The sequence below is a fragment of the Podarcis tiliguerta genome (genome assembly GCF_965153285.1).
Source record: "Podarcis tiliguerta genome assembly, chromosome: 1".
NCBI classification, from domain to species: domain Eukaryota; kingdom Metazoa; phylum Chordata; class Lepidosauria; order Squamata; family Lacertidae; genus Podarcis; species Podarcis tiliguerta.
The window spans coordinates 17,042,424-17,054,943 of NC_139534.1; the positions used below are offsets into that span (position 1 = coordinate 17,042,424).

Sequence of the window (12,520 nt, forward strand, 5' to 3'; positions counted from 1 at the left end):
CCTTCTGTAGCTAGGCCTTTTTAGAAATTAGTCCAGACTTGGTTTTCAGAATTGAGCTACAGATTACGTAGTCTAGATTGTAGCATAAATCTTATTAGACAAGTAATATTTGATGTACTAATGAATATTGATTGGAGGGGGAGGGAATGTGAAGTGGAAGTTAAGGTGCTAGTACAAACTGTTCTAATCCCAAAGTATACACTGCCTGATCCTGTGAGTTCTTGGAAGTAAATCTTAATGTAAATGTTCATTAGATTGTCGGCTAATTGGGCCTTTTCCCAGATAAGTGTAGGATTGCATCCTAAATCGCCCTGTCATTGAACACAGTGAGTTACTTCTAGGTAACCCTGAGTAGGAGCAGGCTGCATAACATTGTACTAAAGAGATTTCTGTAACAGCTTCAGCAAGCTGTTTGCTTAATAAAAGCACATTAACAAACAAATGTGATTTGTGGGCAGTGTTCTACCATCTGGGCATCTTCTGTTCCTTCTTTTTTCATAACTGTTTTTCCCAAATAAAAAGTTTAATTGTGCCTCTGTGTACTGAGCTTAATCTTGACATTTTATGATGTAGGTCTTTGGGCAGACAGTGTTACTACGCTGGACATGAAAGAATAGGTTGAACTGGCCCGGGAAATTTGCATACACCTCTGTACTGCATATTGATTTTTCATGGTTCAGGAGGGCACATACATTTCCCAAAGCAGCTTTGCACATTTTGTAGACTTTTATTTTTAGGGAGTTTGGCAATAGTTGCCCATTTCCTGCCCTTCTTGCCTAACCTCCTTGCCCTTCATTCCTACCATTGCCTTTCTCACTGATAAGGTGTTGAACACTTGGTTTGTTCCCTCTGCCTCAGAGCATGTTGTCCTGACTATTATGGCTAAAAGATGAGGACCCAGAACACATATGTACAGTACTGATAATGAGTGTACTTTGGCCAAGCTTCTAATCCTCAAAGGGCTCCTGGCTCTTTGCCACTAGAAAAATGATCTAGAGAAATGCACACATAGTTCAGGTTCTTCTTGCATAAGCTATAGTACGGGTGTGGAACTGAACCAGTAAACCAGTTCCTAGAGCCCACTACCTACCAGCCACAGTGGGCCATGGTGGATGGGGTGTGTCATCCTGCTGATTGCTATGTCATCAGGTTGCCAATTTTTCCTGGGCTTGAAGTTACCACCAGTCTGCTGAAAAGTGTTGCTTTGAAGCTCTGCTTTCTGCTGGGATAAGCTGTGCTACAGTGTTCCTCCTGGGAAACTCACTCTTAACTGCCAATCACTTGACTGCCTCCTGTACCCAGGGCTCAGCTGGTGAATATATTTTGAGGCTCCCAATTATGCACTGATGGCCACATCCCTACCTGCCCTTTATACCTAACAGTCACATAAGATATCAGGTGTGGACAGGTGGTCATGGTTTTGGGAAATGGCCTCATGGGCCAAATGGCCTCACTCCTGAGATGTAGGGAAAGCTTAGGTTCAGGTTGCTTGCTCTTTGGTACTGAACCGCAGACCATTATTACTCTTACTAGGTGAGAAGGTAAGTATTGAATCGCAAGTCAGGTTATAGAACAGCTATCTGAGGCACTTATAGGCTTACTATTTTCAGCTGGGATTCAGTCCCATACCAGCAGGTTCGGGTTGTACAATAAAATTTGAATTTGGAGCTCTTGAGCAACAAACCTAGTACTTAAAAAGTGGACTTGTTCTGATAAGGAAAGTGATGGGGAAGTGTGCTGGAAGTGGGGAATAACATTTGACACAATGTCATGTAACCTCCCTGCAAAAAAAGTCAGAATAAGTGCTCAGTAAATAGCTGGTGAAGACAGGAGTGCCTGGCGTGCTCTGGTCCATGGGGTCACGAAGAGTCGGACACAACTAAACAACAACAACAACATCAAATAGCTGGTGTCTAATTTCTCTGCAAACTTTGTACAAAAGCAGTCAGGATGAGTGCTCAATAAACTGTTCTCCTGGAAGCTACCCAGTGTCTGCATATATTGGAAAAGTATATTAAAGATGGGGAAATGCTTCATGTAAAATGCTAACCACAGTTATAAGGATCCATACCATTCTGTGTTTCAGATTTGTTAATGCTAAAACCAAAGTGGGCGAAATTAACCATTTATTATTTGTACTGTTCCTAATAGCAAGTTTTGTGTCTACTGATTTAGATAATCAGCAAGTCTTCGTTTATAATGCAGAAACTTCTGCCTAGATGGCACAGGACCTCTTTGTTTATGGAGCTGTAAAGCACCATGTACATTGATGATGTTCATAAAAAATAATGGTGCTCTTATTAAGGCAACAAAGCAGTCATACAGTTTAAAAAGGTTTGGGCCTGAGATCCAAATACTATGGGTCTAGGTTATATCTGTATTTTGGAGAACCTAGGCCCCTTCTTCCACAGCACTTGCAATCCTCATAAAATCAAAGGACATCCTAAAACACTTTAAAATCAAACACAAGGACCTGCAATTATAATAAGAAATTCGGAGAACATGGTACATTCATGAAAGCTGTTGGGCATATGTATAGAACTTTGGATTCCAGCCACTGTACAGAAGTAAATGGCTGTGTTACAGGCCTACATTACAGCTATGTCTTAAATCAGTTACAGTGGTATCTTGGGTAACATACGCTTCAGGTTACAGACTTCGCTAACCCAGAAATAGTACCTCGGGTTAAGAACTTTGCTTCAGGATGAGAACAGAAATCGTGCTCCGGCGGCACGGCAGCAGCAGGAGGCCCCATTAGCTAAAGTGGTTTTTCAGGTTAAGAACAGTTTCAGGTTAAGAACGGACCTCTGGAATGAGTTAAGTACTTAACCCGAGGTACCACTGTCTTTGGAACTGCTTGTTGATTTCTATGGAGTATGATTCCATAAAGATTGGAATATTGCAACTCAGTCTTCCCACAACATTTACTGAACAGAAAATTAACTTGATTTCCCCAATTTTGCCTGAAAGCAGGAATCTAATTACAGTGTGCATAGACAGTGTATTAAAGCAAATTTAAATATGTAAGAAAAAAATCTGTCAAAGTCAAGCTGCTTCTACATGAAAATTTGAAAATACTGCACTCCGAGGTGTAAAGCCAATTCATACAGCTGTACAGATGAAAAAGTGCTCTGATCCTGCAGTTGCAAAATAGACTAGGAAGGGGTGGGTGTGGGCGCACACAAGCAAAGGTTGATTCTACCCAAAAAAATAATTTGTATACAGTTCTGATTTCAGATTCCTGACCCCATCCCCATGTCTGGAGCACAAAATAAATGGAAAAGCATTGGTCTGTTAATACAGTGCAACTTAATTCAGCTTTCAAAAGTTAATGAGCTATTTCAGAGCATTTGACCCAAAGCCCTTTGGAGCTCTGATGATTTTTTGAAATTAAACCATGATGCATAAAATAACAACTTTTATAAACATGTTTGGAAGGATAAAGTTTCTATTTGATATTCAACTAGACCATACTCCAAGTAGACCCATTTAAATCGATGGACTTCTGAGTACAACTTGGATTTCACCTTTTGTTTGTTTTAACATTGTAATGGATCATTAACAAAAAGAAAACAGAGCTGATGGGGATTATTGTTTTATTTATTAGGTTTTTATCCTGCCCTTCTTGCCAAAGGAGCCCAGGGATGACTTGATCCCATTTTATCTTCTGTATCTTGTTTCCAAATTTATTTATAATAAAAAAACTAGCAAAAAGAAAAAGCAAGACATGGACATACACTCTCTGTGCCCCCACTCGTTTCACTCCTCCCACGTGCTGGGGGGCGGGGACAAATTTTCTTGGCTTAGCATCAGGAATTGTGGTTTATTTCACTACTACCACTTTAAAAAAAAGCCACAGTGAGTTAAGCCAAAAGAACTTAACTACAGATCATGGCTTGTCTTGAGTAAAACAAATTATAATTCGCTCTGGTTCAAGCATAACACTTAAGTTGGGGATCATGGTTTGTTTTTCTCCAGTGCTAACAGGAAGGAAGCAGGAATGATCAGGCATTGAAAACCTATTTGTTATGATTTACCACAGGTACTCTAATGCAACTAGTGTGTGAGGACAGAAACATGTCGATTTGGAAGTGATCAGACACCTAGATGAAATTCATGTATGTATGATGGATAATAGGCCTTGTGATGAGCAATGACTCGCTTGTATGAAACAGCCATTGTGCTTTAACATCTGCTTGCCTTAAGGCAGGAGTACACATGTTCAGCTTGAATTGGAGTGATGTGCACGCATGTTTCAATCAGTCGTAATGCATCTTAAGCTAAGCCAGAATTTATGACATGTGAATAATTAAATTAGTTAATAAGTTGTCTTGCCCCACCAATCTGGCTTACTGCAGTTCCTTAATGTCTACCTGTAAGGGAATACCCACTGAGTTCAGTGGGACTCAACTCCCAGCTGAGTGCATAGGATTTCAGCCTTAGGTTGCTGATGTCAGTCTAATTTTAACACAGTTGTGTCTCTTTGTTATGCCTGCTGACATTCCTGCTACGTTATGTCTGTACCCATACTAAACGTGCAAGCAAAATGATATGCTACCTTCTGTCTTTATTTTTTTAAAAAAATGGAATTGAGGCGGGCTCAGCTTTAGTTGCTATAAATGTGCAATTGAATTGGAAGAAACTGAAATGATAAGCTTTTAGAATACATACTTAATGGTACAGTGGTACCTCGGGTTAAGAACTTAATTCGTTCCGGAGGTCTGTTCTTAACCTGAAACTGTTCTTAACCTCAAGCACCACTTTAGCTAATGGGGCCTGCTGCGCTGCTGCTGCACAATTTCTGTTCTCATCCTGAAGCAAAGTTCTTAACCCGAGGTAGTATTTCTGGGTTAGCGGAGTCTGTAACCTGAAGCATATGTAACCCGAGGTACCACTGTATTTGAGTATCATCCCATTTCCTGAAAACTCACATTGGTTTTTCTTCTTAGAAGCCGAGCCCTTCTAATGCAAATACTTTCATCTTTTAAAAGCCTCGAGACTGTTGATGCCCTTCAGCACTGAATATGGTGGTTGTGATCACATCTATTTAAGGAGTGCTTGGGAATCTCCGCTGTCCCAAGATTCCTAGTAACATGCCTGTGGCACGCACAAATCAATGACATGCTTTTATAAGGTTTTGTGTATGTGTGTTTTCCAAGTAGTTTGTTAGTTCACACAAGCAAGCCCTGCTTGGAACAGGGCTGGCAAAGGCTATGGCAAAAATACCTTGGGCTCACAGCTGACGTCTCTGAAATACAGATGCCTTGTCTATTATTGAATAAGCTCCTATAGAAACAAGTATACAGTGGTGCCCCGCAAGACGAATGCCTCGCAAGACGGAAAACCCGCTAGACGAAAGGGTTTTCCGTTTTTCAATGCGCTTCGCAGGACGAATTTCCCTATGGGCTTGCTTCGCAAGACGAAAATGTCTTGCATTTTTTTTCCGCTCCCCACCCCCTTTTTCTAAGCCGCTAAACCGCTAATAGCCTTTTAGCAGCTAATGCGCTAATCCCTTAAGCCTTTAATAGCCGCTAATCCGCTAATAGGGTTGCTTCGCAAGACGAAAAAACCGCTAGACAAAGAGACTCGCGGAACGAATTAATTTCGTCTTGCGAGGCACCACTGTATGTTGCTGTTATCTGCTACTACACTAGATGTGCGTGTGGCCATTGTTTTAAGATCCGGCGCTGGCCTAGATGTTGTTGGATCACAACTCCCATCAGCCCTGCCAGCATGACCAATAGTCAGGGATGATGGGATTTGTAGTCCATCATAATCTGGTAGATACCAGCTTGCGGTAGGCTGTTTTAAAGACATATCTTTATAAACAGTAGCCATCTAGAAAACCTAACAAGTTTATTTTTAACACACTTGTATTCAGATTTTTAGTCAAGCTGCATTAAACATACACATTTGTTTATGAAAATTGAATGCTTTAAAATTATTTTGAAAGATTATTGACTTGAAGAGGAAGGAAGGTGAGGATAAAGTAATATTAGTAGGATGGTGAAAATTGGAGATTAGAAAGGACGAGCAGGTGCCCAGTATATATTTCTGTAATTGCAATCTTCCCCATAATTGCTAAATATTAACAAGCTTGGGCTCCCTAGAATATTCAGATTCTGCATGAAGTTATTAAATCTCACATACTGAAAATCCCAGAGGATATCCAGAACTTGCAATGAAATCCTGGGTGGTATTAGCTCTGGAGATGGGGGAAATGAGCACTCAGCCATGAAGCTCATCTCGCTACTTCTAAGCACACAGCTTTTGGGGGCGAAATATATCCACTTACGCTATCTTCAGGCAAAGACAAGCTATAAAACATAAAGGCTTGCCTCCCTGGATGCAATTATGGGGATGTAAGTGAACATTTATAATTTTTATCTCGTTTTCTGCTATGTCATACATCAAATATTCAACTTTGTATTTTGGATCTTAGCGCGAAGAGGTGGAATGCAGCAAGTTAAGGCATTCAGGACCATAATTGTCCTGTGTTAAGCAGTATTTTAGGTAATTACACATTCCAACCTCTTTTAAGGATTTGTGGGGTGCTATGCCAGTTTCTCATTGGAATGTGTAATTTAAACGTATCTTATAAGGCGGTTGGCTTGAATCAAAGAAGGAAAAACTTGGCCCCAAAGTTATCCTGTCCTTTTTTCATTTAAGATAAATCAGAGTATATTCAACTCCCATATATAGCATTATTAACTAGGAAATATACTTGATTCTAACTTTGGATTTTTAAAATCTCGATTCTGCAGTGGATATGATGCTTTGACTTTGTTAATCTTGGAACAGGAATGGGGCACAGGACATAACCTTATATATGCCATTTTGGTTACATTTCAGTCAGTGTTAGAAACTGAGATATAAAAGCTATTTGCCATATGGCTCCTTAAACCTAGGTTTCAGACGCACTAACAGAATGTTTAGGCACTTAAAAAAAAAACAAATTACAAAGCTGAAAATGAATTGTGTATATTGTCAGCTCTAAGTAAAATCTGACTTGCGCCACAGCAAGGCAGCAAAATAATAAATAAATGCTGTTGTGCACCAGCCAACCAGATGGTGGAGATGACAGGCCCCATCCTGGTGGCCAGGCATCTTCACGTGGCCAATAGCTAGGTGCAAAATGCACCTGGCATTTGAACACTGATTTCAGTGTAACAGAGACATGGACCTAGGGCTGGGCTGTGTAGATAGGAGAGGGCTTGATTCTCTCTTTTTTGTATACAATTGGTATTAAGGTTTCTGTTTTACAAGTTAAGATACTCATTTTGCATCCTTAAGGTATCTGTGACTTCCCTTCTTCCCTTTCCATGGTTCATTTTGCAATATATTGCCAGGTCAAAAGTTATGAGACAGATATCACAATATGGATTTCAAAGCAGTTTTGTTTTTTTGTTTTTGTTTTTGTTTTAAATAATATTTATTGGAAGTTTAATAGTTACAGAAAAAAAGGGGGGAAACAAAAAATTTAACAAACAATACATCAAAAATAAAAACAAAAAAATACATCAAAACAACAAGAAAAACAAAAACATTTAAAAACACATCCAATATTTCCATATCTTTACCTTTCATTTACTTGTTTCATCGACCTCCTCACACCTCCCTTTTTTGTATTCTAGTTCAATTAGCTATTTCAGCAAATCCTTTCCATCTTTCTCAATTTTTTGTTCTATAATTTATCTTAACACAATCTAACTTTAAATTTTCCACTTTGGCCCATTAACAATCAGTTTTTGCTTAATTCTTTATAACATTTCTGCTAAAACCATATAACTTCATTCCAGCATTCTTCTAACATTCATTAATTTTGCAGTATTTCTGTAAATATACTTTGAATTTTTTCCAATCTTCTTCCACCGACTCTTCTCCCTGGTCTCGGATTCTGCCAGTCATTTCCGCCAATTCCATGTAGTCCATCAGCTTCATCTGCCATTCTTCCCGGGTGGGTAGATCTTGTGTCTTCCAGATTTCAAAGCAGTTTTGGATGATACATCAATATATCACCCAGCCCTAGCCTAGACATACCAATGTGGTGACCTAGGGTAAGGTGCCATTTGGCGATTTGCTTATATAGCAAGAGTTTCTAACCCTGATTGGGGAACATTAATGCCCATAACTTACTGGGTGGAATACAGCATTAATGCTGAGTTGATAGTTGACTTCCGCTAGGGCAACAGTTTAGTTGAATCCGGCCAGTCGTATAAAATACATGTTCAATGAATTATACTCTTTAACCATAGAAGTGTGAAGTTACATGAGTTCATTGGTTTGTGTGTGGTGACTTCAGGCAAAAAACCCTTCTCCAAGCACATGATATGTTTGAATAATACTGAGAAGAATTTGTGAAGGGGTTCGCATTGTTAAGAATTAAAGTGGACAAATGCTCTTAGTGGGATGAGTTGAGGGGAAAGGATAGATAAGTGCATTGATTTATTCAAACGGCTGCATATTCTGTGCAGAATTCGAGTTAGAACTTTTTGCGAGAAACCGTGAGTAAAACATTTCAAAACGTAACAAAACTAAACTGTATTTAGTTTACTTATGGACAAACGTAAACATGTTGCTTTTTCAGGAGGATAATATTGTGGTACATGTAATGCTAATACGCAGAAATGTGGTTTTTCTTATTTAAAAGTTGTAATAGTCTAATTAGGTAATGGATGTGATCAGAATGCGGTAAATACAGAATGTGTTAATAGAAATATCCTTTTAAATTATATTAAAATAATTCAATCAGGAAGTGAAAACAGGATTTGCTCTGTTTATTTCTGTTTTTGTTTATTTCTGTTTTACTACTTTGTCTGCTCACTACTACCAGTTTTAAAAGGAGTTTTAAAATGTAGCCATAGAGATGGAGTAACACATAACAAAGTATAATTTATCTTTGATCTAATAAAGTTTTCAAATCCATACACAAGAATGCAGATTTACAAAATGTATTGGGTTTCAAGAGACACCGTTACTTATAAAAAAGGCCATCCTCTATAATACAACAATTTTAAAATATATTTGTATAAGTTTAAGACAGGGTAGATAGAGTTAAGATTATATGGATTACAATACTATATATGTCTACTAAGTCCCACTAAGTTCACTGGGCTTACTCCCAGGTAAGTGGATACAGGATTGCAGCCTTAAATCAGCAGGTGGGGATAGTGAGAATAACGTTTATAACAAGTTTCCCGTAGTGTAGTCCATGCATTTCTGGAGGAAAAGTGCATACTGTTCTGTTGCTATGACAATTAAAGCAAGTTGGTTTGCAACCAAATGCAGGAATTATACTATCTAGCAACACAATCGATATTTCTGGTTGTGCATCCTAAATGCCTTTTTCACTACACCATTGCATCCACTTAGAGACTTTTTGTATCTGCCTATAATTTCTTGCACTTGAAGGTCAGATACTGTTTTTTGTTTGCATGGAGAATTAGGCTTTCGTTGAGTGGGTTTGTGAGCTTATTTACACGACTGCCTTGCAGTTTTCAACCAGTGTGCCATGGCACCCTGGAGTGCCTTCAGTGATGGTCCGGGTGCTGCTGGCAACACTGGCCTCTGTCCCTCTTTCCTTCCCTCCTCCTCTGATGCCCTCTCACGTCTCTGCCTCCCAAAGGCTTGCACAGCTGTTTGTTGCAGCAGCCCTGGCTACAAGCTCCCCAGGCGAATGGTGCCTCTGGGGCTGGCCAGGGGGTGCTTCCCCGGCCCCTGTGGGTCAGTGTCTCTTTGGCGCCTCTCTTGGGGGCAGAGGGGCAGCTCAGAGACCAGGGGCGGCAGCTGCGGCTGCCCAGAGGACTCCCAGGGAGAGGGGAGAAGAGGAGGTTGAGGGAATACTCCACAAGGGGAGGGTGTTTGAAAAGAGGTGAGGGGCTTCCAGCTTTGCAGGCAAGGGGTGGGATAACTGAGCTGAGTCCCACAGGGGTGCTGCAGAAAAAAGGTAGTTGGTCAAGGGAGCCGTGGACCCCAAAAAGGGTGAAAACCCCTGCATTACTTTCTTTTCTTTTTTTGCACTGTCAGAAAATGCCATTTCTTCACGCAAAGCGGCCTTCCTCTCCTGAACAGACAAATCTGTGTCCATCCCAGTGTGTTTGATTGAGATTCGTGAGTTCAGTTTTATGAGAGAAGTGTAGAATTTAACATGTTTATACAAAACCAGGATTCACACCATTGTTAAAAAGCAACATACAGTGGTACCTTGCAAGACGAATGCCTCGCAAGACGAAAGAGTTTTTTGTTTTTTTTAGTTGCTTCGCAAGACGAATTTCCCTATGGGCTTGCTTCGCAAGACGAAAACATCTTGCGCCTTTTTCTTAAAACCGTCAATGCATTCCTATGGGAAACCGTCAATGCATTTCCTATGGGAAACCGTGCTTCGCAAGATGAAAAATTCACAAGACGAAAAAACTCGCAGAACGAATTAATTTCATCTTGCGAGGCACCACTGTATAATGGAACAGCTCTTTAAAACTCCCAATTTCAGCTTTTAAAAGTGCACCAGTTTTTATCCACTCTAGTTTGCAACATCCATCCAGGTTTTTGTATGCATTATAAATCTTCAGAGCACTCTCATATTAATACCAAAATACATCAAATCTTTTATTTTTGCTCTGGTCAAATCTTCTGAATTCATTATTACGGGCTGTTCTGTAATCTCTACCCATTATCTTTTGATTCCAGTCAAACCATCATTTCTTTTAAATCTTAAAAGTTTGGAGCTAATTAGCAGCATTAACCAAACTAAAGTGTTGTTGTTTTTTACTGTTTAAAATGTTGACCAGTTTAAAAGATGCTCTTCCATTTCAGCTGGCAGTTTGTATTGGGTTCATTATTTAGTTAATTATTATTCTTTTGAGTAAAAGAATTTCTATACCGCCTTTCAAGAATAAAATTCCACCCAAGGCAGTTCACATAAAATAGAATAGAGAACGCCATATTATTAAAATTAGCAATGCAACATCATTCCAGGGATAGTTCAGTCAGTAGACTCTGAGTTCAAGTCCCACACCGGACAAAAGATTCCTGCATTGCAGGGGGTTCGACTAGATTACCCTCGTGGTCCCTTACCCAATTCTATGATTCTATGGAAAATACAGCCTAATACAGTCACTAAGACCAGGGTCGTATAGTCAGATCAGATCCCCAGGAACAGTTAGTTCCTGCAAGACAAAGTAAAAAAAAAAGGTTATTTTATCCCATAGCATTCCCTGTATGAATGAATAAGACATTTTGAATTTGTAAACAGAAACTTTAGTAATTGGATCTGACTCATTAATGGGACTTCCTCATCTTGAGAAGATAAATGACAAACGTCTTTGGAAATTCTCCAGCCACTTTGCCATGCAACATCTTCCCCCCCCCCCCAACATATTTGATGCGGGGAAACCTAGTCCTCTTAAGCTTATAGAATTAGCTCCAACAGTTCTTTGGGTCCTGACCTATATTCCTCTTGTGGAACAGCAACTGTAAGTCTTTCGGAGTTGATGACCCTCCTGTAAAAGAGAGAGAGAGAGAGAAGCTCACAAAGAGCTCCTGATCTTGTGTTGTTTTCAGCGCAGCTTCAGCTTTCCATGTACTTCTTTAACCTGTAAACACAAAAGAGGTTGGCACGAGTTCAGGCTTTGCTGTTTCAGTGAAAGCGTATTGGGACAACCTTTCGTGTTATGAGGAATGTTGTTGCATTTAGCCTCGCATCTCATGCAGATGTTTACTTGCAAGCAAATACCGCTAAGGTCGGTGAGACTTACTTCCCAAGTTCCCTTTTCTCCTATCTCTGCTTTTACTGTAAGGAGCCGACCAAGAAACTTCTAAGCGCTGCTTCTGTTCAGCAAGGATATAATCTGATTTGAGGTCAAGAAGGGCGGTTCTGGAATGTCATTGCCAACATCCTCATTAAATTGGCCCCTTGTACCCGAGCTGGTTTTGTGATGGTGTTTTCATGGGTCTGACTCTGCTTCTTATAAGAGTCTTAATGTGCTTAAATGTTTTGTTGAGAGACTTTTAGGAAGTGCAGTTGCTTCAGCAACCAGATCTAGACATTGATAGAGTCAGAAAAGGCATTGTTTTTAAAAGAAGAACAAATGCACCCCAATCTTTCTTGGGAAGACACCATTATCCAGTCTCTTCTCTGCCCTAATATGATTGATGATAGCAGCTCATTTAGTAATACAGTGGCACCTTGGTTGTCAAACTTAATCCGTTCCGGGAGCCTGTTCGACTCCCAGAACTGTTCGGAAATGAAGGTACCACTGTATATTGGTTTGTTCTTTTATTCAGTTTGGAAACCACTTTAAACAATCAAGTACTGGGCTGTTTAACTGAATAGTTTCTTGGTCTGTTTCTTACAGGGAAATTAGAATGGAGAACCCCTTTAATACAGCAGAATCAGATGCAGATGAACTGGGCAAAGGAATACAGTACCGTGGACTTTGAGATGGGGAGTATGTAAAAATAACAGTGCAGGGCATATTAGAAATGTTGGTGGTTGTGATTTATACCCACAGTTGGAAGACAG

At 39.8% G+C, this 12,520-nt stretch overlaps 1 protein-coding gene across 4 annotated transcripts in view; it reads left to right on the forward strand.

Moving 5' to 3' along the window:
* The window catches only part of SLC39A10 (solute carrier family 39 member 10), a 57,895-nt gene that overhangs the window by 8,738 nt on the left and 36,637 nt on the right, over nucleotides 1-12,520 (forward strand). The window contains exon 1 of one of the 4 annotated variants that reach the window (XM_083407870.1): nucleotides 8,044-8,504. The exons of the other annotated variants lie outside the window; for them this stretch is intronic. The gene's annotated coding sequence lies outside the window, so the exon portion shown is untranslated. Of the gene's footprint in view, nucleotides 1-8,043; nucleotides 8,505-12,520 lie in introns of those variants that run through there. 4 annotated transcript variants of the gene reach the window in all.